The sequence below is a fragment of the Callorhinus ursinus genome, unplaced genomic scaffold (genome assembly GCF_003265705.2).
Source record: "Callorhinus ursinus isolate GAN/ISIS: 27379988/994484 unplaced genomic scaffold, GSC_fseal_2.0 scaffold11, whole genome shotgun sequence".
NCBI classification, from domain to species: Eukaryota; Metazoa; Chordata; class Mammalia; order Carnivora; family Otariidae; genus Callorhinus; species Callorhinus ursinus.
In genome coordinates, this window is record NW_027397073.1 from 14,183,365 (window position 1) to 14,207,527 (window position 24,163).

General features: G+C 42.3%; 1 protein-coding gene across 3 annotated transcripts in view; it reads right to left on the minus strand.

The window, feature by feature from the left end:
• The window catches only part of CDH20 (cadherin 20), a 208,346-nt gene extending 184,450 nt beyond the window's left edge, over positions 1-23,896 (minus strand). For 2 of the 3 annotated variants that reach the window (XM_025886856.2, XM_073898102.1), the window contains exon 1: positions 23,776-23,896. The gene's annotated coding sequence lies outside the window, so the exon portion shown is untranslated. The remainder of the gene's footprint in view (positions 1-23,775) is intronic. The other variant, XM_073898100.1, reaches the window with a different exon arrangement.
• Between the last annotated feature and the right edge of the window lie 267 nt (positions 23,897-24,163).

Consider the following 24,163-nt stretch of genomic DNA (forward strand, 5'->3'; position numbering starts at 1 on the left):
ATAAGGGGTCTAGAGATATTTCTGAGAAATTGTTTAATGTATGCTCTTGGACTTTAAGAAAGAAAAAGGTACAGGATCAGTTTTGAATAATGGTCCCTAGAACACAGAAAGGGTGACTCAGAAAATGTGAAAAAATTGTTCATAGCCCAGATATTTAGAATAGTTAAAAGCAGAGGCTTCCAAATGATATGAAACAATTGGAAATCATTTCCTCAAACACATTTTATGACTAAGAAAATCATGCTTACAAAAGCCAACTAAGTGATACAGAAATTTAAGAAAACATGAAATGTAATTAAAAAATTCAAATAGAATCAAGCACCATTATGCTATTATTCATTTCAGAGTCAAAGATGAGTGAGTAATGCAGCGAAGAAAAGGGTTGAAAATTTGGGATAGGTCAGGAAAACCATTGATCTATTCATTAAGTCAGAAGCAGGCTCTTAACTCAGCACCTGCCCTGTGCCAGGCGCCGTTGAAGGCAGAGAGAAGAGAGGGAAAAACCTTGCTGTTAGGAGGTTATATTCTAATGGGGGTAGACAATAATAAGCACATAAACAAAAACAACACAATATTTCATATACCAAGGCATGCTACGAAGAAAAGGAATCACCACAACAAATGTGGAACAAAATAAGAGATGGGGAGGGACTGGAGATGGGGTGGATTGTGTTTGCTAGAGAGTCAGATAAAGCAGCTTGCGGGAGTTGACATTTGTGCAGAGCCTTGAATGATGTGAAGGCATGACCCATGCAGCCATTTGGAGAAAAGAAGTTAGGCAAAAGGAACCACAAGTGCTAAGATCAAGAGATAGGAAGGAGGAAGAAGTAACTGAGGGACAGGCCCATTTATCGCCGGCACCCCCTCAAGTGGTTACCTGTTCAAGACTAGGATGGCTGGAGCGTGGAGAATGGAGTGAAGAGATTAGGAATTGAAGTAAAAAATATCACAGCACTTGATTTTCTTGGGTTGCAATAGCCTTGTGATATTGTCTTGAACAAAGAGATGAGGACTACTGGGTGGGGATCCTGGAAAAATGACTGTTTTTCTGATTAAAAGTCACAGACTCAACTGGCATGCAGTGCTTTCTTCCTTTGTTTCTCTTCCTGCCTGCCTGGAATATAGACATAATGCTTGGAGATAGAGCAGCCATTTTGCAACTATGAGGACAAAAGCCACATATTAAGGATGGCAGAGTAGGAAACCAGAGATTTAATGATTTAATGAGCCTTAATGATTTTGTTGAGCAGCTGCTGCTCAATAGCCCTGCACTGCCGATCTCTAGACTTTTTGTTACATGAAAAAAAAAATAAATGCCTTACTTGGTTAAGGGTAAAGTGCTTATATCTCTTGCTCATTTAAGTGTTAGTGTTTAAGCCATTATAACTGGGTTCCTAAGTCATGAAGCTAAAAGTGTAAGTGGTCATGGGCTATGTCATGTAGGGTTTATTGCTACAGTAAAGATTTTTGCACTTCATTCTAATTGCAACAGAAAATCTTTAGAGGGTTTTTTAAACAAAAGAGTGATACCTTCTAGTTTGTTCTTGGAGAATATTCTGTCTGCTGTGTGTAAATTAGACAGCAGAGAGGCAAGATGGAAGCAGAGAGAATAGTTAGAAGACTGTTGCAAGAGATTGTATTGTTCCTTCTATTTATTTTACAAGTATTTTGGTATAGTTATGCCTTCAAAAATTAGATGTTGTAATAGTATTATTAGCTAGGCTGTTTGACAAGTTCCTAGTTTCTGGGGATATAGGAGTAGGGGCTACTCTTTGTAGCACATACTTAAAGGACTGACTTGTCAGCAGCACAGGGATACTTGGGTCTCTCCTTTTAGCTTCCAGATGTTGAAATGATGAGAGTTAATTAGTGGTTATGTACTCTGTCTCCCTGCCTGATCGAGCTTATCCTCACCATTGTAAATCTCCCTCCACCTTATTTTTTTCTCTTTTTTTGTTTCCCTTGCTAGGGATCATTAAAACGTTAGCCAGAGCTGTCCACCAAACTAATTGAAGGCCACCAGCCTGAAGGATTGTCCTAATGAAAAACAAGGGACTTAGAAAATTGATCAAATTGGGTTTCCTAACTGCCTGTGAATTGCTATTAGCTTGGGAATTAAAATAAGGACCAAAATGAAAGAATGACATATACTCAGCCCACAAACTAATGATTAGAAAGTTCTTTTTCCCTATCTAGGCTGCAGAGGAAAATAAATATTTTCCTAAGAGATAACATAATCTTCATTTTAGTATTCTATTATAGCTCAATAGAGGTAAGATTTTGTTGAAATAATATTTTACCTATATACACCTAATTATAAATATCTGATTTTGAGTTTAAGGAAATATAATCTATGTGAGAAAAACGTTGAAAAATAAGTAAAAGACATAGGTACAGTAATACTATGTAGTGCCCTAAAAATGTGTTAAAAATAGGAAAGATGGATTGTAGACACTTGCTGCATTGTGGAGATCCAAGAAATAAGTGACAATTCTAAAAAGTGTTCATTTTAATTATAAATGAGAGCTATATTTTCATTGGGTATGAGAAGCCCTAAGTATTTCTTTCGACACTTATATGTAGCATTGCAGGATTTTCAAGCCAGAGAACTTGGGTTCAAGACTGTCCCTGTGGACTTTGAGAGGCGCGGTCACTCCTCCCACCGCCCCGGGCATCCCAGGGCCAACAGAGGTTTCCTGAGTGAATGAGGACTCACACTCAGAGGGGATGAAGGGCCTGGACCGTGCCCTTTCATTAGTTCTGGTATCGCGGCCAGGGCTGGCTAGAGGGGGCCCGGACTCGCTCCCTCTGCTCTCCATCTAGTCTTACTCTTTTCTCTCTCAGTCAACTTGCTCTGTGACCTTTATCTGACTTTTAGCTACATTAATTTATGGGAAGTTTTGTCCAGTGTGGGGTCCAAATTTATTCATATTTCTGTACATAAAATCCACTAAAACAAACTTCCACATAAATCTTTATTTTATCTTCCTTTATGGGGGTTTGGCAGTGTGACATCCGCTTCTTCATGTTGTAAGCATCCGTACTTGTTTTTGTCTTTACTGTCTTACAAAATCTGGGCACCATGCTCTGTTAGGATTCTACCAGGATTTTGTTGGCCCAGTTGCCATAGATGAATGGCAAGTACTAGTTAGTGGCCACCATGAGCTGTAGGTTTTCTTTAAATTGACACTTCAGAAAAAAAAATGTAATACAAAATGGCTGTTCTTTTGTTTGAATCTGAAAATCTAGCTTCAAGTCATTGTTAACCTATCATGTACAAGGCAGGTTTTTTGTGGACCTCTGGAGTCCTTATATAACAAGGAAGATACTATATCCAAATTTTATAAGTTTGTTTATTCCGCTTATACTTATAAATTTTATTTCCACGTACATTATGTTTTCTTCTTTTTCTGAAAGAAAAGTCACGTTGGTGCATTTATTGAAGGCTGAGAAGAGTAAGATGATTTGAACTTAAGATATTTTATTTCTCATGCTAGCTTCATGAATTAAATGGAACAATATGGTTTGAAATTTGATAAAATTTAGTCAACATATTAACAGATTTTTAAATATTGGTTCAGTCTTAATCAGGAAGACTCTCTCTAGTGATGGTCTGGATGTGATCTTTCATGGGCAAAGTTCCCTCCACTCTGGTGTGCCTTGGCGAGTCCCAGTTAAGTGCCTGTGTCCCAGCATACTTTTTTATAGCACTCCATTTCACTCTGAAAACTGTCCTGGTTTGGATGGCATATCATATAGTCCCCCTATTTACAGGCAGCATTTTTATCAACAACTAATGTGAAGTTAGAAGTACTTAAAATGTGTAGGTGACTCAGACCTAGGATAGGATAGCCTAAAGCATGCCAGAATTAAAAACCAAAGATCTTGATAAGCTGGACAGATAAAATAGAAGAGAGAAAATGTATTAGGGTTTAATGGGGTGTGGTGGAGAGGAAATTACCTTTAGATCCCCAGAATTAATTGTCTTAAGTACAATATGAAGGGAGTTGAGCTTAAAAGCTGTTCATTCAGAAAAGACCTGGGGATTTTAATTAGCCAGAGGCTTGCATGCTGTTTGGCAAGAGTGTGATGTGGCTAATCACACAGCAAGGAAGGTAGTGCTTCTATTGTTGGAATAGTGTCTGGACCTACGCTCTCCAATAGAACTGTCTGTCTGATGGAAATGTTCCATATCTGTGCTGTCCAGTATGGCAGTTACTAGCCACATGTGGCTACAGAGAGCACTGGGGATGTGGCTAGTATGACCGAGCAACTGAAGGTTTAATTTTGTTTAACTTTCATTAATGTGAGTTTAAAATTAAATAGCCATGTGTGGCTAGTGGCTGCAGTACTGGACAGTGTGGGTTGAGATCAAGAGAGATCTCAGTGGGGTCTGGGGTTGGCAAACTGGGGAATGGCAGTTGAAGGGTATTTGATAGGTTGTGTGCATGCGAGGGACCATTTAATTCAACAGAACAGAATTTTAATGGACATTAAACTAAGTGCAAAGCACTGTGGTAGACACTATAGGGTATTCAAAAGCAAGTCAGGCTGTCTGTGCAATTACAGATCTTATAATGTCCTATTGAAACCAAGAGGAACACAAGTAAATGAATCATTAGTTCTGGTATTGCAATACAAAGTCCCTTTTATGGGAATCTAGGAGATGGAGAAGTGAACACCAACCTATGGGTTTGAGAAGGTTTTGTGGAAGAGGTGGGCTTTGAAGAGTAAGTCAGGCTTGGAGAGATAGAGATCATCATTTAGAGGAGAAAAGGCCCGGGGTTAGAGAGAAGGATGTGTACTGGTGTGGATTGCACCAGGGGCAAAGATGGTGGGAGGGAAAGCTTGTGGTGGAAAAGCTCGTGCCGCTCTAAAGACTTCGGGCTTTGTTCTCTGGACAATTAAAGGAATATATCTAAGCTGGAAATCGATGTATCAGACCCTTCTTTTGTAGGGGCACAGATCATGGAGGTGACTGGAATTTAGGGACAGCGGTTACCAGGATCATCATGAAGTAGAAACCATGAGCAGCAGATGTGGGTGACCCGATTAGAGGCTAACTGGGAGACTACACTGGCTTTCTTTATCCATTTGAAGAGTTGTTCTAACAATAGGGATGAGGATTATTCCATGTAACACTAGAGGACTGAGGGTTGCAAACATAGGAAGGCAGATTTTGGATCAATCAGGTGAGTAAAAAAAGCAGTGATATTTAAGTTGAAATAATAACTATTGTTTGTTTAACTCTGATAGGCAGCTAATATGGTCCAGCAGCCAACATAATTATTACTTCTTAAATTTAGGTTGGGAAAAAAAAATCAGTTGAAACAGTATTATGAGAAGCCCCCAGGAATTTGACAGAACAGTTACAGAAATGAGATGGTGGTCCAGGTACAGAATGATCTAATAATTAGTACAACAAATGTCATTTATAAAGCCTCCAGAAATAGAAAAAAGAGAGACATACCAGCCACAAACAGTTATCATAGAGGGCAAAACTTTCCATTTCTTTATTATCATAAATTGTGAAGCCTCATTGATGCATATTTTATCACAGCACTCTTGCCGTATGTGATCTGAAGTTTCTGAGCATATCCCTAGGGACCACAGTTCCTGATGTAGATAATCAAGAATTCCTTTTATGCTCTTCTCAACACTGCCACAGATCAGATTGAAATTAGCATCTTTTACAATGAAATACCAGTTGCTGTCACAAACAGACATGACAGCTGGAGAGAGAAGCCTGTTTATCCAGTGATTCTTCACATCTCCAGTTCATTATGGTTTATTAGGATGTGTACTGTAAGCTCCTGAATGGAGAGACGTTAAGTTTTTGCACAGTGATTATCATTTGAATGGAGGCATCAAGAAGCTGTTCTCAGATGGGGGTGGGGGGGTGATAAGGGTCAAAGTTCAAAAAATCACCGTAATAAGCATCTGCTTGAAACCAATCATTTATTCTCTCCAAACAGGTCTTTCTAAGATGGTATTTTCTCACTCTCATCGTGTGAAGTGTTATTTTCCGATGGAGAACCATTTGAGAGGAACCTGGTAACCCATACTCAACTTGCTTCTGGTACCTAACTATGTTACAGGCACTGCTAGATGCTTCTATGTGTTATCTCCTAACACATAGTCATGACGTCAATCTCATGACATGGGTGGTAGGAGTGTATTTTTAAAGAAAGATGTCAAGGTACTTAGTCAAAGTCATGCAGCTTACACACAGATTTTAGAACTCCAAACCTGCTTTTTAAACTATCCCATACCACCTAAAAATGTCTTTTTTTTAAATTTGATTTTGCAGTTATTTTTATTGGCTAGAGGGTAGTTATTTTTATTGGCTAGCGGCATGTGGTCCCATCTTCTTCTGATAGTATTTGCTGTTACCATTTATTGTGTGTTTCCTATGTGGTTAGGGAAGGTGCACAGTGCTTTATATAGATAATCAAATATAATTCCTTCAAGGTTGGCATTATTACTCTCACTTTTCAAATGAGTGAACTTGCTCAGAGAGATGAAGTAACTTGTCCAGGAATATATGTAACTAGCTCAGAAACAGTCAGGAACAGTGATCTAAAGCCAACCAGACTCCAAGGTCTGTTGGTTAAACCCCCAACCAGTGCTCCAGGAGCTAATGGTCAGATGGGGAGAGTGACACCCACATCCACAGAAAGCGGGGTGGGTTATGATCCTGGGACCAGCAGCGGCCATACTCGGGCTGTCTGGTTCCAGAGATAAATGCACTTAACCATTATACACTACTGCTACGTTGTGTCTCCTGAGATTTGTTAAGGCGTTTGCATTTCACATCACAGATAAAGTGGAATTACTGACAATTAATGTGGTGTTCTCCCACCCTCCAACCCCCTTCCCCCATCCCCAGTGCCGCCAAACTGGGTGAGTTCATCTAAGCAACAAGATGCTTCCCAGTAGTTAAGAAAAGGGTGGGAGCTGTGTTCACAGGCTGAAGAGTCCCATTCCTTCTTTCTGGGCACATAGGAAGAGTACATTTCCCAGTCTCCCTGCTGTTAGCTTGGGGTCCCATGGCAGGGTTCTGGTTGGTTAAAGGCAGTTGGAAGTAATCTCCATCATTTTCATGACTTAACTATAAAATATTCTGAAAGACCCACCACATTTTCTGCCTTCCTCCTTGGCTGACTTCAAGCAAAGATTTCTGCCCCTAGGTAAATCAGACCCAAGAGATGGAATCTATACATTTCTGAGTCATTTCTTGGAGGAAAAGCACTCAGAAGGACCGCGTGATAGGCAGTTGAACTGTGATGTGAGCGAGACCTAGACTACCAGCATGTGAAAACTCTGACAGCATGTGTTTTTGTTCTAGCAGCTAGCAGGTGTTACCCTAAGTCCTGCTGATAGTAAATGTTGCATCCTTTCTCTTGCCAGCACACAAGGAGTTCAGTCATCCGCTTATGGTTCCTTTTGACTGAGGAAGGGCTCCTGCTTAGACTCACCCTCCATTTGTATAATGCCTTGACACATCAACTGGAGACCCTGGGAGTCTAGTCCTAGAACCAAGGGGATCATTGAAGGGAATTCAGTCTTGTCAGAAAGTTAAGGGTCCTGCTGGAAGAAATGGAAGTTTTGGAGACCAGCAATAATTTCATGCTAGAAATGTAAAGAAAAATGACAAGGGCCAGAACATAAAGCCAGAAGAATAGAGAGAAAACCCTAGATTCTTTCGGTATTTCTTAAGACTAGGCAGCAATAGACATTACCAAATACCAGGAAATGTAGGGGCCACCTAAGGCACTGTGGCAGGTGGAACACTGTATCATACTGGCAGGACCAATGGCACGGGCCCTGGAATCCAGTTTCAGGTTAGGCAACTACTGTGTGGCCAATGGGAGTCACTTCTACCCAGTGGATTCAAACAGTATTCCGGGATTCCTTAATGCCTGTGTCGATCTAAATGTGACAAATACATTAATAGGTTTTATTGGTTGAAACATCACTGTTGTGGCTCAAATGTCTGTATCTGCCTTGAATTCCTACGTTGAAGCCCTAATCCTCCCAGGGTGACTATATTTGGAATAAGGAAGTGATTAAGGTTAAATGAGGTCACCGGGTGGGGCCCTGATCCAAGAGGACGAATGTTCTTACAAGAAGAAACACCAGCGCGCACTTGCGCACGCACTGTCTCTCTGTCCCCCAACCTCGCATGCACAATGAAGAGATCAGACGAGCACACGGTGAGAAAGTGGCATCTCAGTCCCAGGGGAGAGTTCTCCCTAAACACCAACTCGGCCGGCAGCTTCATCTTGTACTTCCAGCCTCCAGAACTGTGAGAAAATAAATTTCTGTTGTTTTAGGCACCCCGTCTGTGCTGTTTTATCTTGGAACCCCTATAGACTAAAACACCACCTTTGGCTGTGATTCTCTAGTCATTCATTTAAATCTTCAGGTGTTGTTAGTTTATGGAGATATGTGCCAAATTACACTGTGGCAAGCTACAGTTGTGAGATTGATGAAAACATCCAATTTTAATACTGTTTACTGTTCTCTTTCTTTTCTTTTATCATATGTACTTGGCAATTTAGGAATCTTATATAGTACTCTGGCCTAATTTGGGATGTTGCTGCATTTGATTTTTAGGCTTGGTTTGGAGAGATATGGCTTGAATGAACATGTTCTAATTCTCAGTGCAGGGCCTCTAGATGCTGAATCTGTAGATATCCATGGAAAAATAATTGCCATTGTACTGTGTAGGAGTGAATTTCTAAGACGTGCCTGCTAACAACAGTGAAAAGGGTATACTTCTTTACACGGCAAAAACAGAATGGAGTCATTATGGAATCTGTAGGAAACATTCATTAAGAACTTAAATTCCCTCTAAATTAGCCTATTTCGTGGATAGCTCATATTCGTGCATCTCAACCTGGGAAGACATATTCAGAGAATGACAATGTTTTAGGTTCGACTTGCAAATGAGTACTTCAAACTGCTAACAGCTAATGAACTTCTCTACGTTTCCCTGGGAAAGTACCCATCTCTAGGACCTAATTCCACCCGTTTGTTTTGGATTTGGGCTGGATTTGCTAGGAGGCAGATGGGGAAAGTCAAACAGAAGATTTTTTAGCAGGTAGGGCACAGAGAACAGATTTGCCAAAATACCACCTGGTGCCTGGAATTCAGAGATGGAGACATGGTTAGTTGTTCTGGTAACTCCTGTGTTTCTCGCAGCCACTCCTAAAGAGTATACATTTCAACTCCTACTGTCTTCAACCTTTAAAGCACAGCCCACGTGCACTTTAAAATTAATTTCCTTTCCCCAGTATATCACAAAGCTACACCTAGATTCCAAGGAGCAAACAAAATGTAATTATTCATATTCTTAAAAAGCTGACAACTTTCCCCCTTTTCCGCACAGTGATGCTTTATAGCTCCTTCCCAACACCCTTCCTGACTTCCCGTGTTCCTTTCTTAGCTCTAGTTGTGCTCTTGCGCCCCTCTCCTTCCACCTTTGCAGCTCCTTTCCTGAAACCGCAGTGACAATACGGAGTTCCCATCTTTCTGTGGTTGCACAGGTTGGCCAACCACCTGACAGGAGGGCGGCCTTAGAACAGTCCCGGCCTGGAGCTGACGCAGGGGAATGTTTCTGGGGTAAAGCACCAGACCATTGGCGTTGATGAGCCCCCACCATTCAGAGTGGGGAACTCTGTGCCATAGAAAAGGAGCACATCCCTTCTCTGCCTTGAAGAAGTTAGGATGCAGTTGAAAAAATACACCCCTGAGCCAATCACCATCCTGGCAGAAACACCATCAAACATGATGCCCAAATGTAGGTTAGTACAGGGAGAACAACAGGAGCTTGGGGGTGGGCAGAGAAATCGATGGCTAATTGTTTGCGGTCTCATCCAGGAAGAGATGTTTTGAGTCATCTTTTGGGAAAAAGGATCAGAGATGGTCCCAGAGAAATGTGATTTCCTCAAGAAGTGGGGGTGACATGAGCAAGACTGTGGTAGAAACAGTTCCTAAGAGTGGACGAGTAAGGAAAGTGACTTAATTGGCGGGGGGAGGTCCGTACTTCCATTTAAAAGCATTTGTTGAGATCTAAAATGCCCCAAGTAGACCAAAATAGTATGAAATCAATTGCAGCCAGGAGAAGGGTGGTTGGCAGATGGTGCTGAAAACATGAAATAGCACATGTGAAACTAATTTGCAAAGACAAGGCTCTATTCATTCACCCAGCCAGTAATCTTTATTGCTCTAGTCATTGGCTAATGAAACTGTAGGGTTCTTTAAATGAATGGAACACTGGAGGTAGGACAATTGATAATAACTGGTCCAAAACACATCGTGAATTTTAAGAAAACAAAGCAACATGTCCATCTGAAAAGGAAGAAGAGTGTTGTCTATGAATTTCTCCGTCTCTAAAGAGCTACATAGGGAGTTCCCCCTCCTTAATTATACTGAGAAAACTCTAGATGATCCTGGAGGGAGGCCATATGAGAAGAGGGTTGAGAACAGATAAGACACAGTGTGTCTGCTCCAAGGAAAATCATTTTTTCAAGTGTATTGACAGCATCTCATCTCCTTAATTACAGCTTTGTTGACAGCTACTCACTTTGCATGCATAGAATCCTTTTGAAACAATTCATATTTCAACTTGCCTGGAAACCAGGGACTTGTTTAAGAGAGGTGGCATTTTGTTTTTGCGTATCTGATAGTGGTAAACAGTTTGGGATGTGAGGTCTGGAGTTGTGTTACTGGGGCAGAAACTTCCTAGGTTAACCTTCTCAGCACCTCCCCCCGTTCCTTGCCGTCTGACTCATCCATTTATATAGTCACAGGAGCTATAATGGAACAGAGAGCAAGAGCAAGAACACAACAAATGGCCCATCGTGTTACCTGGCATTCCCAGCAGAAAGTAAGCCTGGCACTCATCTGGGGTATATGGCCCACCGGCACCCCAGGACAAGTAGGGAGAAGCTGAGTTAAGAGAGGAGGAGGAACACGAGAAGTTTTCAGGCTTGAGCATCTGGACTTCACTTAACGAGACTTGTCTTTCTAAAAACTGAATTGCTAGATAGCGGAGCATACCTGTATTCAAGTCAAAGGCCCCAGACACTTCCCTAGTCAACTGTAAATGATTTCGGACCATTTACAATTTCACATAATCCTGACTTCTGTTCTCTCAATTAGTGTAGATAATGATCATTGAATTAAACTATGCAATTAACCTCCTATCTACCTAGAATCCCCTTTTTGGCCAACCCTCAAAGAAAAATGTGTGTGTCAAACTTGCATTTTATTTTAGTATTTTTGCGTTCCTTGAAAAATTCTACTTATACTCATAAATAAAGAATACTTGTCAGAAGCTACGCTTTTCAATTTTTTAAAAAACAATTTTTTTCTGGGCTCCTTCCATAAATTGTTTATTGTTCAATATGGCTGTGACTTTTCAGTGCAGTTACTTATTTTTGATGCCTTCAATTTGGTTTAAATATTTCTTTTTCCTAGCACCAAATGTATGAAAGTTTCTTTTTATCTCAAAATGCAAGAGTTCTCTTTGGTATCTTCCACAGGACATTAATAATGGTGGGGTTGGGTGGGAAAGAGAAGGTAGCAGGTCCTTAGTTAAAGCAGATCCCTTTAACTTAAAGGCTGCATATCATAATGAAACTCCTAATAATGGCACATTTCCTCTCTACCCTTATGATAAATAAGGCCATGCCTTAGTGGTCACTCCTTTTCTCCTCTCTACATCACTAACTCCTGCCCCAGTTATTCAGATCCCGTAGTCAGTGACTTCTAAAGGTGTCATGACTAAAAGGCAATGACCTTCTTAGAACTATGAATGAGGGTGGAGATTGATGCCATATGGCTTTTGACACGTACTGACTCAAGAAGCTGGGAAGTCTGGGGTCAAGGTACTAGCAGCAGCCCTTGCCTGGTACGTTCCTCAGTGTTCACAGGACATTTCTCCCTCAGGCCAATTCCTGGTTTATTCTGTCTGAATCCCCTGAATAACCTATCGGATCCTACATTCTGGGCAGCTCATGTGTGATTGGGGATGTGCCTTCATGGTTTGGTTTTGTACTCTGTGCTCCACACTGCTTTGAGTTGTAGAGTTATTTCCTGTGACTCATGTTTATTTAGGAGACATCTCCATTCTTGATTTAGAATACTTCCCACCACGAAGTACATTGAGAACACTCTTTTTATAAAGGTTTCCCCCTATGGAATAACATAAAAACCCAGGGGGAAATCTGTGAATAAAGCATCAGTGTGCTAACTAATCTCTGTTCTACTTCACAAAGTCTTTTTTTTTTTTAAAGATTTTATTTATTTATTTGAGAGAGAGAATGAGAGAGAGTGAGCACATGAGAGGGGGGAGGGGCAGAGGGAGAAGCAGACTCCCTGCTGAGCAGGGAGCCCGATGTGGAACTCGATCCCGGGACTCCAGGATCATGACCTGAGCCGAAGGCAGTCGCTTAACCAACTGAGCCACCCAGGCGCCCCATCTACTTCACAAAGTCTTAAAGACATTCTTCAAGCCACAGTGTGACATGGCAGAATGGTACCCTGATGAGTGACTGTTATAGTAAGAGGCTCAGCAAGGCAGTTCTTTTAGACATGTGCTGGGTGGCCTGCGAACATACATCTCATTAGCAACAGATGACTGCTATCATCGACAGAGCCACGGGGCCTAGCGAAGCCTTCTGCCTGTTGACAAAAGGGCCACCGGCAGAGAGCTGCATTGGACGCCACCTTCAGTCTTATGGTAAGTGCTCGGGCCCCTTCCTACAGCGGCCTTTATGCTCTGCAAAAATGATAAACCTAGAATTAGGGCCTTCGTTGCCTGTTGAAATGCTTGTAAACACCAGGGCAGCAATAAGTTTAGAAAGAGAATGCTGAACCATGTTTGAAGTCTTGGGCTGATTCTTGTATGGAGTGGTGGACATGAAGCAGCACTTCCTGAGAATAGGACGTGGCCAGATGGAATTTGCAAAGTTGAAGTTATCTTCAAGAAATCAGAGTCACAAATAGGCTGCATCCGGTGCTGTCTGGCAGAAGAGTTTAGAGCTTCTCAGCATCTTTTTGGCAGTGAAATAATAAAGGCAAATAGCCAGTAAGATAGTCATAAAACAGAAGATAATCTAACAAGATAATTAGGATCAGAAGAGAACACAATCTCTAATGATATAACTGTCTAAAAAACTTGACCATGAGAATTTCCTGAATTGGGGGAAATCAAAGTTATCAATCTTGTTTTCATACTAGTACTTTTAGCCTGGAGGCCTGGGTTCTAATTCTTTTATTTACAGAATGGTATCTAAAGTGCTATTACCAAGTCTTTCTTCTATAGACATTAAAAAAAAAAAAAAAAAAAACCTAAAAACCCTGTTTTGCTCATTTACTTAAAGTCAACTCATAGCAATTTGCACTATTTGAAGGGGGCAATATCATGGATGATAGAAAATAGCAAATCATTTTTTAAATGTTGTATTTGAGTCTTCAGAAAATGTTTTAGGTATTTGCATTTAAATAGCCATATGTCTCAAACTCTAGAAGTTGCCAGCATTTCAAACAAAATAGTGTATCCTTGCTGAAAGGATGAAGCGGTATGCTATGTATTTATAAGACAGACTTTGTGACTCTAGACTGCCTCAGTTTCACGTAGTAAGGCTAGAATTGGTAGCTGTTTCATCTTGGATAAGTGATGTAACTTCTCTGTAACTCAGTTTCTTCAGTTATGAGGTGGTGATGATGTCAGTTCTAGCTTTATGGGCTTCCTATCAGGAAAAGCTGGGACAAGATGGGGGATACACTTTGTCCAAGGCTTGGCGTCTTATTCTGTGATGATACATGGTAAGATTCTCTCTCCTGCTTATTATAGTTTATTTACTCCTATAACTCTAGATATGTGGGTTGGAGAAAACATAGATCTTGGTTTTATTGACAGAATTACACAGAGTAGTTTACAAGGTCAATAACAGCCTATAAGAAAGAGTTCCTGGGGCACCTGGGTGGCACAGTCGGCTAAATGTCTGACTCTTGGTTTCGGCTTGGGTCATGAGACTGAGCCCCATGTTCGGGCAGCCCAGAGTCTGCCTGGGATTCTCTCTCTCCCTCTCTCTCCCTCTGCCTCTCCCCCTGCACTTGTGCACACTGTCTCTCTCTCAAAACAAATAAACAAATAAAGAGTTCCTATACACCGAGAGCTAGAAAGTACCCTGGAGAATGTCTGGTACATTCTCCCATCTGTTTGGGCTCAGACTCCCATAGGCCGGTCATCTGCATCTTTCTCCTCTGATGACTGAGAGCTCACTACTCCCCAGGGGAGCCCGTTCCAGTGTAAAACAATTCGTCATTAGGAAACTTGTCATTATGCTGGGATAAAATTTGCTTCTCTATAGTTTCCATTCAGGGGCCCTGGCTCAGTTGTCCATGGGGATTCAGAATAAATTTAATTTCTATTTTATGTGAAGATATTCCAGATACTTGAAGATGACTATTATGTCTTTTCTAGGTCTGGTCTTTTCTGTGTCGAGTCTGCCAGTTTGCAGACCTTCAACCATTTCTCTCATCTCAAAGGCGTGTTTGTGAGCCCTTCATAGGCCAGTGGATATATTCTACGGACGGGGCTCAGGCAGAGGGTGATGAGTGGAACAGAATGGGACAGCTCGGGTGCACCCTGACCAAGACAAAGCAAAGCCGGGGAAGAGTTGTTATCAAGAGGTCTGAGTTTGAGGGCTGGCTCTGCCCTTCCTTAGCCGACAGAGGCTGTGGGCATGCCACTCAACCTTCACATGGCCTTGTCGTCTCAGGCATTTGTTCATGTGAAAATTCATCTTCTTAGATCTAGCGCATCTTATCAACCTTTTTGATCCCATTTCTTCATTGAACATGTTAGCTTTCTCTTCTGGCTTCATTAAATTTATAAATATGATTGGCATACTGTTATGGGCACATCCATGCCACTGATTAAAGTAAAATGTAAAACATGCCAAGACCAACAGAGGCCTACAGTAGAGTATTTGAAACCTATACCAGGTTTCCATAATTTCATTCATTTATTAGAGAGGTATTTATTAAGCACTGACTCTGGACTAAGCATGATGTTGTGTTCAGGGGATATAAAGATGAACAAGAGAGTTCCCATCGCTGTCCTCCTGGAACTGGAGTCTAGAGGGCAGTCTGTTAATTGGCATTTTGGGGCACTGTGGTTTAAAATTTTTTCAACCATTGTACTGGTCTTTCTTGGTACAAAGATAAAATCACAGCAGTGTCTTGGTCACCCAGTTTAATAGCAAAAGATATTAATAATATTTACTTAATAACATTTACATAATGTTTTCTTTGAAAGTTTGTCTATTATATTTTTAGAAGTCATGTGGCTAACATAACTATGTGAATTATCTATATTATTATTTGGGAAATGAATGACATGCCCTTAAATTGAAAATGTGTGCTTTGATAAGCAGTGCATGGACGTTGAACTTTGCTCCGACGGTGGCTGTTCTCTATCTGGGGTAATTTTGTTTGCCAGGAGACACGTGACAATGTCCAGAGACATTTTTGGTGTGCACAGTCGGGAAGAAGGAAGCTACGGGCATCTAGCAGGTAGACATGCTGCTAAGTATCTTACAGTGTACAGGTCAGCTCCTTTCTTACCTGTCCAATAAAGAATTAAGAATTTTCCGGCCCCAAACGTCAGTGCGGAGGTTATAAAACCCTGGTCTAGGGGTGCCTGGGTGACTCAGAGTGTTAAGTGTCTGACTCTTAATTTCGGCTTAGGTCATGGTGTCAGGGTCATGAGATAGAGCTCCGAGTTCAGTGGGGAGTCTGCTTGAGATTCTCTCCCACTCCCTCTGCCTCTCCCTACCCCATGCTCGCTCTCTCTCTCTCTTTCTAGAATAGATAAATAAAAATTTAAAAAACAAACAAAACAACCCTGCTCTAGGGGAGGAGGTGTAACTGCATGGTTAGAAGTACAAACTGGAGAGTCCTAGGTTTGAAATCTGCCCTCGGTGACCACAACCTTGTACCTCAGGGTTTGCATATGCAAAATGAAGATGGTAACAATGCTGTCTTCACCAAGAGGACTGATGAGGTCATGCATGTGAAGCACTTAGTGTAGTGCCTGGCACAGAGGCGAGGACTAAACTAAATGCTGGTTATTTTTATTATTCTGTCTGCTTTCTCTCTGAATACTATGCATTTTAATTGACACAAGGGAACTACTGTGTATATAGATATATCCAAAGAAATGGATAACACTTCTATATCATGAAGAAATCTGCTGTTTTCCTGTGTTTAAAGAAACAACCCTCAGCAATTTGATCTCCAAATGTTCACCAACCCGTGAATCGGATGATAACCTGTGTGCTGAGCTGCCTGAGTATTCCACCGGTATGATGAACTGCCAAATGGATTAATTATTTAATGACTACTTGAGGATTTTATTTCCAAATGCCAGTATGCCTCCCATTTTTATACAGACATAAATGTTCCCAGTATTAGGGAGGTGAGAGCACAGACGAGGGGTAAAGGTAGATAAAACTGTTAACACTTCAAAACTACAATGGGAATGAAAATGTACTTTGATCGCTAGATACTTTTTGCTTTAAATACAGTTGGGAAGCCTGCTTCTCCCTCTCTCACTCCTCCTGCTTGTGTTACCTCTCTCTCTCTCTCTGTCAAGTAAATAAATAAAATCTTAAAAAAAAAAAATACAGTTGGTAGTGATATTAAGGATAGCACAAAAGATGTTGTTTAATATTTATTTATAAGATGAACATCCTTGGGAGTTCTTGCCAGTTTGTGCAAATTATGGGCACAGATTTAGATTCTTATTTAATATCCAAAAAAAGCTTATAAGACCCATGCTTTCCAGTGTGGCTGCTTTTTTCAGTGATGTGATGATGGTGCCTTTGCAAAGTCATAGTCCAGATGAGGCCTTGGATGCAGCGAATGGAGGGATTTGAAGAAGAGAGAGATTGGAACTTGTGTTGTTTCTTGCGTTAGAAAATGAAGACAAGGCAACCTTTGGGCCTGGGTGGGGGGGGGGGGTACAGAGATGGCTGTAATGTCCAGGTGGCTTTTCCCTGACCTGAAAAGGTGGCAAGTAGGTGATACTGTGCACTCTACACGTCTATTCAAAACATTTTCATGGAAAAAGACCTTAGATACAGAGATTGTTTACTTCCATCTGTTCTGATACTTATATCAGAGTGCTAATAATCTTTCAAATTAAAAAACATGTATTTGGTTGCCTTTAGAAATTACTTCTAAATGAAAGTCCTTTGGCCAATTTCTAATTAAATTGCCAAGTGAAATTACTTCTGTTGGCTTAAAAACAAATATTGGGAAGTTCCTTGATTATTCATGATGTGTACAAATTAACCACATATTAGGACTTGATAATTTTATAAAGTCAATGACTTTATTGACTTTATAAAATAAAATAAAGTGATAATGAGTATGATATGAAATGTAGAGTGTTCCTTCAGGAAAATATTGTGTGTACAATAGTTTTAACTGCAGATTTTTATAAATACATCTAAAATACGTGTGTATGCTCAGGTGTACACTTAACATGTCTATCCAACAATTTATATCAACTACTATTTCCAAAACTGTATTGTAATTTGTTGGTGGAAAGTGGAAATCAAAGTTTGGTCCCATGCAAAGATATCCACTGGAAGACAAGAAAGTGGCGCTGTTCATTTCTTCAGGCTATTTCTACCACAACCTTACCTTGAATCCTAGTAAACAACTCTCTCTGGGAACAAGGGGTAATTGAATCTTCATGCTAATTCTAGCCTGGTTTTCTCTTGACTACTAGCTCCCAATTATATGCCAGCATATTACACTGTGTACTGTTCTCTAGGAAAACACTAAGACCACCTTGTTCGTTCAACTAAGGTCAGACCTAAAAGGAAAGAAAAAAACAAAACAAAACAGGCTGATGATTTACCTATAATTTAGGACATTTTAGTTCCTCATGGGCACCTGTTTTTTTTTTTTTTTTTTTTCAGGTTCACTTAGCTTATTTTAGTTCTAAATCAGGTGCAAGAGCAGGTAAGTGTAAGCATACTGACCACAAGTGATTTCAGTGTACGTTTCTGTCCTCCTGCCAGATGTTGAACACAGTGTTAGAGGTGCATGGTTGGCTTTGACCATTTGGCCATACGTCAGACAAACCTCAGTGACAACCAGAAGTAGCCATTGCCATGGAATAGAATTATTATTTTATTAATAACCCTTTAATTAGCTGATACAGGAGGGAACATGCAGTCATTTAGTCATAATTGGTCTGGTGAATCCTCAGTCCTTCAAGGGTAGAATTTGTGTGACTGCTTGTTGGGAATAATTACCATTTGGTGAAGTGTCATCTTTATTCTGAAGAGTTATTGTGCATTTTTAACAACTTATGTATGCATAAACACATTCAGTATTTAGGTAAAACTCAAAAACACACCAAAACAAATGGGAAGCCTTTAAAGTTTTTCCTCTTTTCTACCTTCCTCCTATCCACACCAGAATGAACATGCCAATAATTATTATTATTATTGGTCACAGGCATATCTTGCCAATTTAGAGAAATAATTTAACAAAGACCAAGTATTTCACGTAATATATTATAAATTCATCTAACTTGGTAATTCCATTAATTCTCTTTTATTTTCCTTCTAAAAAATGAAATCATCCCGTATTTATTGAGAATCTGCTATGTGTAAGATTCCAGCCAGGAGCTATCAAACTCTAAAGAAACATCTCTTCCATGCAAGATACCTCCTTGCTCTCAACACGGTCGAGGCATTAGTTGGAATAGGGGCCAAACTTTTAATTAGATTGTTAAACATTCTTATAAATAAAAAAATATGCCCATCTCAGGCAGGTCTGTGTGCATGTATTTGACATTGTACTTTGTAGGACATGACCTGCCCTTACTGCTTTGGAAGAAGAAATGAGTGATACTGTTACAACTTTACTTTGCATATTTTAAAAAGATCGACCAGTTTATAGCTTCCCTTACTCTTTTATTGTAGTTATTAACTGATGTATTCCCATACCAAATGTATTCTCTTTATGGTTCCTTAAACTTAAAAAAAATTGGATATACCTTGAGGGGAATTGGACTGTTTCTAGTTTGCATTGCACTTGAGTAATGCTTTGAGTTGAATATTTTTAGGGTTCTAAAATTAAGTTAATCCATATGTAATTAGGAACGTTCTTAACTAGACAGTCCTGGTTAGCAGGAGATTGGCAGGTTATTCTGAAAAACTATTTAGCAAACCATGAATAGCAATTAAATGAGAAAAGACTAAATTTCTCTTTAAAATGGGTTGTTGCCATAATTTAATGTGGCGATATGATTTTCTATTTTTAATTGCTGTAGACAGTGCGTTTTGTAAAGTAGATTTTGTCATTTGCAAGCTAGATAGTTCCATAATTTTGTACCACTTATGCTTTTTAATACTAAGTATTCTGCCTTTGCAATCCCTTTTGATTCATGATGGGTAAAAAACTGAAGGTTGGTAAAGGTAGTTTTTGTACCTCTTTAACAAATTGAGACCAAATGCATATCTTGGAGAAATGAAGTATTTCTTTTCATGAGACTTTATGACCTTATGTAATTTAGGATGCTTACTTTCTAACATAGTGCTTTTATTCACAGAACAGTTATACTTAATGTTGACACTTAAAGATGTTCTTTTTTTTTTCTTTTAATTTGAATAATGAGAACTTTGCTCCATAATCCATGTCAATATGAGGATTCAGGGACGGTTTAAACCTGATGAATAAATACATCGTTCTTCCTTCCCACCCCCCCCCCATACCAAGTACTTAATGCTCTCCACAATCCCTTACTCATTTCTTATTTGCAGAAGTCATTTTAGTAGGAATTTATGACAGTGCCATCTTTTAGTAAATAACAATAAGTCACAGTCTACTGCCTATAATAACTAGATGCTCAGCTGCTTAAAATCACCTTTATCACTTAAAATGTTTTGTCTCTAAATTAGCATAAAAATACAGAGGAGGCTATTTCTTCAATTAAATGTGAAAGATTAATCACTAGGCAATTTGTTTCACAATAGAAAATAATTAAATGTCAAAAATGGAATATTTACTTTTTACACTTCAAATGCCTGTGGAAAAAGGGGGAAGCACAAAAATTTGGTGCTATTTGCATATATTTTGACTGAGTTGCTACTAAGGTTCGCACCTAACCAAAATCTAGTAACTGACACCGGGATGACCTCATGCATTCATTCCTGCTGTAGTTCCTCATGCTGTTTTAGAAGATGCCGTATTTTGCCTGTAACCAGAGTAGAACCTGGAGGGGGAAAAATGGCAGCTGTGGGTCGCAGATGCAGTGTTCCCGGTGTTCTGGGGATATGAATATTGCTTTTTTTTTTTGAAAGCTAACCAGGATTTCCAAAGTACCATCACAGTGAACCGAGTGAAGATAAAAGTGATGTTACTTTTCTATTTCTCCCTTGCTCTTCTTTTTGCTGCGCTGCATTACCGATTCCAACACCACCAGATCAGAATGAACAATTAACTGTCTAATTATTCTAGCCACAGCAGCCCACAATGAAATCTTTATTCCGTGTTTACAGCAATCTTTGGCAGAGGCTGTCTTGCTGTTTCTAAACTAAGAAGAACTGCCCTTTGGCTCCTCTGGGCATCAGCTGCCTTGGTTTCAGCCTCGGATGCCAATAATCAGACTTCTTTTTCTTCCAAAGTGGACATTTTTTTTTTAGGGTGAAAAGACCTATTCTCATCACCCCCCCATATATTCTGGCTGATTTATGTTCTAGCCCCTGCAGCTCTTCCTTCCGTCTCTCTTTACATTTTTCCTCTCTCCATAGAACACCACCAGGCAAAACCCCATTTTAAGTCCAAAATTGTAAAAAATGCTTAAGCAAACAGTGCTCACTACTATGAGGGAAGGAAAAGTACAACTGCTGGTTTATGGGTAGAGGGAAGTCAAGGAAATCCCTCCTGCTTTTCTAAACTGCTCATTTTCGAGCTCAAAAGGCATTCACTAACTTCTCCACTAGGGGAAAACATACCCACTTTTCAGTGGCTCTCTTGATTACTTCCAACCATTTACTTAAATTCACCAACAGCTGCACGTCTTGGAGAAGCTTCAGAACTTGGGGAATATTTACAAATATATAAGGGGCTAAGAGAATACGTCTGAATCTCTTTGAGATGGCAAGAGAAGACTATTCTACTCTACAGGCAGGGATAGAGAAATTACCGCCAATCCTTAGACAAGAGAAAGGCAGTACCTTAACGGAAGGAAGGAGGAAAAAAGCACCTTGGTTAGCCCTTTCTGGACTGATGGACTCCTGAATCTGAGAGCAGACGAGAGCCAGTGCTGGGTCCGCTGCCCTGCACTGCTCAACTGTTTTTTTTTTCCCCCCAGAAGAACATTTCCCTGCTCTGCGAGGATGATGGCATCTTTTTTCCCCCATTCCAGTCTCCAAACGCTATGTGATGGTTCCCCTAACAACCCTTGGATCTCGCCTCTCAGCCCCCAGCACTTACTCCACTCGCATTGCCTTTCCTGTGAGAACTGGGTCATAAAATTTTACAGGGGAGAAAGGTAGAAGGGGGCGTTTCAGTAGTATAAACACTGATTAAATTCCCGGGCAACTCTCCCCAAATGAAAGATAATTTTTCTACAAGTATGCACAAGAATGTCAAGAATGCTAAGTCATTTTTATGTTTATACTTTCCTTTTCCATTTTAATTTTACACTGCCACATGGCACACATGCTAAAAATGTATCTCCGTAACCTGCAGTGTAGCAAACTTTTCACAGAACATTAAAATCCCGTATTTTAAAGATTGTCCTTTCCCAGGATGCTCCAAGCATTTTTTGGATACGAAATTAGATCATCTCACGACAACTGTCCTATTAGAAAGGCATGGCTACTCGTGCATTGGCAAATAGGGAGAATCAGAAGCACTGGAAAGGAAAGGTCACACCAAAGTCAGTGGCGACAGCCTTAAGTAGACTCGGAGAGCTTGGTTTTCCAATTTATACTACTTCCCACTTGCTCCTCATTTGTCTCTCTTTGCTCTGGCAGGAAGTGATGTGGCCAGTGAGGCTTGACCTCACCTCCTCTGCTTGGCTTAGCTCTGACACGCTGTTCTCCCACACTCTTGCCCTGTTTTCTCCGTCATCAGCTGGCCAGCTCTCCCCAGGGGCCAAGCCAAGAGGAGGCAACCGCAGGTGCCCTTGTGGCTACCTCCAGTGTTGGGAACCGGAGCCTGCCCCTGCCAGGTCACATGGCCACTGGGGCTGCGAGGGTCACCTGAAGATAAAAATTAATTTCCAGATTGTATAAATACATGAAAGGAAAAAGCTGGGTCCCAGATGGAGTTCACAATTGGCACTGACTACCCTGCTCCCCAGCCAGATAAGGCTGGGCAAGGTGAACTGATAGAAGTACAGTCTCTAGCATTGGTGCAATCACAGTATAGAGTTGCGACTTCTTGTTTCTGTCGTTTTTAAGTAGCTCGGATTCTTTAGCTGTGTGTCCCTGACACCACCACAGCTCTGAGAGGTAATCTCCTTTGGTGGGAGGACATCAGAGACTAGCAGGGATTGGGGGACATTTTATTTGGGGAGGGGCAGACTCAGTTTCCAGGCGACCAGTTAACAGTCCGAAGACAAAATACTTCCTGGCGGTTGTGCCAGTGACAACAACAGCAATAGTAATAGTAATGACAATGGCAGTACCAGAGGCACAGTAAAGCCTGAATGCACCAGGGTCCAACCCCTCCCCCAACCCCCAGGTGTTCTGCTGCCAGCCCTCTCTCTCTCAGCACAAAAAAGGCTCTGGCAACGCCTCCAGGCTGCCCTCCAGGTTCCACCCCCCACCGCCCGCCCCCGAGGTGGATAGCCAGGCCGCGTCTCCTGCTTCAGCGTAATCCAGCCCAGTCTCTCCCGTTGCTAAGGGCGAGCTGGGACTCCGCGTTAGCGTTTCTTTTACAAATCTGCAACTTTCACCCTATCCGACCTCCTAGCAGCCTCCTCACCCCAGCTCTCACCCCACGGCAACCACAACGAGCAAAACCCAAACACCCCGCGCGCAATTCAGAGCTTTCCTTGGGAGTGTCAGGGCCCGGAGACAGGAAATCCGGGCAGTTGGAGATGTCCGGCAGGTGGCGGGGACCCGAGTCACCACCACATTCTCCTCCCACGGCTGAGCTCGAGCGGGGACGCGGCGAGAGGCGCGGACTGCTACCGGCCCCGCAGGCGCCCGAGCCTCCCCGAAGCCCTGGGCTCCGGTCCCCCTTCCCGGTGCGCATCCCCGAGCTGGGGACGCAGCCAGCCTTCGCCCATCGGCAGCCAGAGGGAGGCGTCGCCGCCCTCGGGGCAAAGGAGAGCGAAGCCGGGGCCAAGCGCCGCCGCGAGCCGCGCGCTTGGGTCATCCGTCCCCCATGCCCCCGCGCGCGCAGCCCCCGCCACCAGCGCGCAGCGTCCTCCGTCTGCCCCGCTGCGCCCCAGCTCCCTGCCCCGGAAAGCAGCTTCCCACCTCGGGAAGCTCCTTCACATCCCCTTCCCCCAAAGTCCGAGGAAGTCCAACTCCAACCGACCCGCAGGCTCGCGCGGCGGCTGGTACCTGCCGGGAGAGCATGGCGCGGAGACGGAGCGAGCGCAGCGCCGGGGGGCGGCTGCCGGGAGCGAGCGGGCACCCGGCGCCCTGCGCCGCCCCGCTTCCGGAGCCTGGGGATAAACGCGCGGGGCCCCACCCGAGCACTCCCCTTTACCTGGCACGGCCGGCGACTCTCCGGGGACGTTCGGTCCAGATTCCTTCGGGGCGGGCGTCCAGCTCACATCGCTGCCAACCCCGCCGGGCGGCAGGTGTCCCGCTGGGTCCCTTCGCCCCCGCTTGTGACGTGCCCCCGCCCCCCACCCCCCTACCCCCTCTTATCAAAAGTGTCACAGCTTTTCTGCCTTCAGATCTTTCGCAAAGTCTCCGCGCGGTCGCCAGGAGTTGGGCGGCAATGCCGGGCGCGCCAACCCCGCGGATGCCCTGCCCCGCCCTCCCGCGGCCCCCCTGCGCTCGGCCCGGCCGGGGAGAAGAGCCGCCTCGTCGCGGTCACCGTCCCCGGAGCGCGGCGCGCGGTCCGCCTCCCCTCCCTCGCGCCTTCCCTA